At 38.8% G+C, this 4,696-nt stretch overlaps 1 long non-coding RNA gene across 1 annotated transcript; it reads left to right on the plus strand.

The window, feature by feature from the left end:
* The first annotated feature begins 3,136 nt into the window (after window positions 1-3,136).
* On the plus strand, window positions 3,137-3,930 carry LOC147604544 (uncharacterized). Its single transcript, XR_015265369.1, has 3 exons — window positions 3,137-3,384; window positions 3,476-3,520; window positions 3,639-3,930. It is a non-coding gene; the product is annotated as an uncharacterized LOC147604544 (long non-coding RNA).
* The last annotated feature ends 766 nt before the right edge of the window (window positions 3,931-4,696 follow it).

Below are 4,696 nucleotides of genomic sequence, written 5' to 3' on the forward strand. Positions count from 1 at the left end.
TTTAGTTATTTTTGTGTAAGAGAATCATCACCCTCTTCTTGCAACAAAGAAAGACCAAGTATAGTCAACATTTATGCCATGGTTGACAAATTGGTGGCAAATTGATCTACACATTTTCGCAATTATGAGTATCCTTGTGAATATACACTATGTTTTCCCCGTACAATGCAACTCATTGAAGGGGACTATTGGAAGTGTCGCTCACGGCGGTTGGGGAGTAATGGGTAACAGCCTAGTTACAAAAATTCTAAAGCCACCCAAGAGTGTGATGTGCCGAGAGACTTTTCTCTCACCTGAACTCCAAGTGGAGCATCCACCATTGGAGCCTATCTTTTTGGAGCTGAGTTTTTAAGAGTGTGAAACTCAACGAACCAATTTCAAGGTAAATACTCTTAACAAGTGGCTTCTGATACAAAAAGATCTATGGGTTTCATCATGTGCCAAAGCCTGGACAATGGCCCTCATTGCTTGCCCCTTGCATGGTTTGAAAGAGGAAAATATTTGGTTTGGGATCACAAGGTGTGTGTGGGAAGCCACGCAAGACAAGACGAAGGACTCGAGTGGAAATGGCTACATTCTTCTTTAGTGACAATGAAAGGAACAACAAAGAGATTATTTAGACTTGGTTACTAGTCATGCCGCCCTATGTACTATCTACTAGATAGTGTTTTGGGAGGGAGGGGACCTCAAAGCTGCACTCTTTGTCTTGTAGATCGATAGTTTAATTCTATTTATACAGAAGTCTAATATTAATGCTAGCACTATGGACTATCTAGTTATTATGTAACTAGATAGTGTTTTGGGAGGAAGGGGACCTTAAAGCCGCACTCTTTATCTTGCTAGATGGGTAGTTTTCATTTTGTTTTTAAGAAGTCTAAGAATGCTAATACTCTCCAAACTATAATATGTGTAAAATTTCCATTATTGAGATGCCTCTCTATTCACCTTTCATGATGACTGGAACCTTTTGCACAATGTAATGCCATCATAAGAAGGAAGGACCTCTATGAAAGTCTAAGAATGCTAATACTCTCCAAACAATAATATGTGTAAAATTTCCATTATTGAGATGCCTCTCTATTCACCTTTCATGATGACTGGAACCTTTTGCACAATGTAATGCCATCATAAGAAGGAAGGACCTCTATGAAGACATCATTTGGAAAGTGTCAAGTGGTAGTTACATGTGAGTAGATTTGGAAATCAGCATAGACCAAGCATAAAGCACCATGAATTGACACATATATGAAGTGATCAAAGGGATGAAGCACGGGACAATTCCTTAGGTTTTCTAATCGTGTCCCTAGAAAGTCATCTAGGTAAGGAATGGCTATTCAAAGACTGAGGAAGCCATTTTAGAAGCTCTATCCTCGATGCTACAAAGCATCATGAACTTCATTATTTAGGGAGCTAAATTGGCAACGGTGGAATGTACAATGGCACGTGAGTTCTAAGGCATGATCTACTTGTTAGGGCAGTATATGTAACATAAAAAACCAAAGTCATCCACCAATTTCGAAATCATGTGGTGGTAGTCGCTAGAGTCGGTTGGAAAATAGTTGGTCTAGGATGTCCCATTATACCTTTGGTGATATTAGTGCTTGCTATGAAGCCATACCTCATATAAAGCAAGATAGACTTATTGAATCATTCTACAAGATAGCCCATTCTTTAGGGTTCGTTGCCTTTAACAAATCATTTAGAAGGTTCCTTGACATTTTCTTAAAAAAACTTCCTTACCTTTCAACAAATGCGTGAACTTAAATTATGCCTCGTCATTACTACAATATAGTATCTAATATCATTAAAAAGAAGAATTAAGGTGGTATACAACTTGTACTTCTTAAGGTATGCGATTAGAGACTAACATGATTCCATGAATTTCAATAACATGAAGCCTTTAAATCATCATTTAGATTTAGTGATGACATGTTTTAATTAACAACAATTGTATTCTTGATTTTCTCGATTCAAATGAAGACATTTTGGATGACAACCTAAAGTGGATACTACCACTCAGTATTATCACTAGCAAGCCCACACAAATCATTGTGTTGAAGACTATTGTTGCATCTACATTTCTCATTACTTCAATCACACGCCTAAGACCATACCTTGGATTTTTTCATTTTTCCATTACATGGAAGAAAGATAAATTAACCTTAAAGAATGCCATGTGAGAAGCTATGAATAATAAATATTTGAATGCGAGGGAAGACACTTTGTGAGTGAGCGAAAGGGAAACCCCACATTAAAACAACCACCCCATTTGAATGTGAGGGAAGACAAACTTTGTGAGTGTGTGAAAGGGGAACATGATCACTCCCACAAGAAAGGTAAAATGAATGTGTGTGTGTGTGCATGTACGCGCGTGTGTGTGTGTGCGTGTACGTGTGCGTGCGTGTGTGTGTGTGTGTGTGTGAGAGAGAGAGAGAGAGAGAGAGAATTTATGTATAGATAATAGTCAAACATGCACAAATCTAAAGGTATCTGCACTCATGTGTGCATGTGCATGAGCGAATGTGTCTATATAAAAAATCACAATCAAACATGTGCATACATGAGTGAGTGTCTATATAAAAGATCACAGTCAAACTTGTGCATGCATGAGTGTGGCTATATGAAATCTCACACTCAAACATGCATCAAATAACCATGTTTATTTTTCTTTTGTGAGGAATACAACAGACACATTGTTTTTTTCTCCCCTTTGTGGAGTGAGGGTGGAGGCACCGGTCGTCACAATCGAACCCACATCATCTTGGAGAAGAAAGGGCGTCACCTTAAGCACCACCCAACGACTGTCCCCATGCACGCTCAGATCTAAAGGTTGAGTTACTTTTTCATAAAAGAGAAAGGGTGTCACCTTATTCACCACGGGACCATTGTCCCTACCCCCTATCAAATCTAAAGGTTGGGAATACGACAGGTATGGACTTACATTTTCATACGAGAATCAAATTATCACCCAATTAAGTATCCCTCTAAGGCTACTTAAAGGGCACCCAGATATTTACATGGATAAGCGTGGTGAGCTTGAATGCACTAATTGGACCGCCTAGATGTGTTTCCTTGGTGATTGGGGAGAGGGTATCAATTTTATCTGGTTGCCATGCGGAGAAGGGTACGTGTGTCAAGTCATTGGCGCGTGTGTGAATTTGCGTGCTAGGTTCTGATCGTGTTATTATGCCTATTTAAAGTATCTTACGCATAAGGTTTCTTGCTGCCAATTCGCTTAATTAATCCGGATTAAGTGCTTAGTTCCTGCATAATCTCTCCGCTCACCTTCTTCTTCTGCTTCATATTCCCAACAATCGCAATGGCTTCTTGTGGAAACGACGATCGCGTGTGCTGTCCTCAATGCGGCTCCCAGGCTCCCTGCGAGTATTATTTTGAAGCTTTCCATTGATTTGATTTAATGTATAATTAATGCGCATGCAATGAGGCTAATTCTTCATGTATCGTTTTTAAGCAGCTGCGGCAACAACACGGTGATGGACGGAAACCCTATGAGCACGCAGTACGTAGATTTATCTAGTTTTGCGCCAGCCAATGCCCTTGTTAATTAACAGCTTCATTACTGTGTTCAATCACAGCTTCATTAATTTAATCAATCGTTAATTCTAAACCGTTTGCAGGACGGAGGCTACGCCTGTGGGTGCCGATGTTGCCAAGTGTGGGGAGAGCTGCCAAAGCGAGAACACTTGCACGTGCGAACAAGGCACGGAGGGTGTCAAGCGTACCGATGCTTGCAACTGCGGGGCTACTTGCAGCCCTTGCACGTGCTAAATCATGTGAGGGGGGCTACTTGGCACATGTAACCGCCTAAAGCTTGCAAGCTCTAGCTCTCTACTTTTGTATACCGTTAATGTATATATAAATGAGAGATATGTGAGGAGTCCACATTAAGCTTCTTAATATATATATATATATATATATGTGTATATATGTATATATATATATATATATATATATATGTATGTTTGTGTGTGTAAGCAGTTCACTAAGCTTTTGTATATGTGTGTGTGTGTGAGAGATCTCGAGACACATAAAAATGTCTAGCTTTGGGCTTTAATAAAACAACAATATTTATTATATACTTTTTAAAGCCTTCACAATTGAGGGTATCGTTTCTCCATTTTCAAGAATCTTCATCTCCTTGAGTTGCTTGTTACCATTGCCAATTAATTTTGGAGAAGCTTACATGGTTGCAAATATGTTATTTCTCTAATCATTTTTTAGAAATGGTAAATGATGTGGCAATCTTCAATTATTTTGGTTTACTGTAAAGGTTTCTCTCTCTTAACTTGGCGAGGAAATTCCCCTTGACCATTGCCTAATCCTTATCTCTTAGACCGTCGCTAAAGGAATAAATTCATTGCCAAAAAAATGATATAAGCTCGCGAAAAATAACAGTCCCATTGAGGACATATAAAATGAGGAACATAAACAATAACCATGTAAACCAACGCTAGATGTACATTAATACCACCATTCATCATGTGATTTACATTACCACTACTACCAACCATGTAAAGGTCATACAGATCAAATATGTATTGTAGATCAATACCACTAACCGTGTAAAAATCAAACGGATCAACACTAACCATGAAAAATAGCCCAAGTACATGTAGAGGATACATGAATTAATGAACAACCACATTGACCACGTAAAATAACCCACAATTAACAC

This window comes from Cibotium barometz, chromosome 61 (assembly GCF_041138505.1).
Source record: "Cibotium barometz isolate CiBa-2024 chromosome 61, ASM4113850v1, whole genome shotgun sequence".
NCBI classification, from domain to species: domain Eukaryota; kingdom Viridiplantae; phylum Streptophyta; class Polypodiopsida; order Cyatheales; family Cibotiaceae; genus Cibotium; species Cibotium barometz.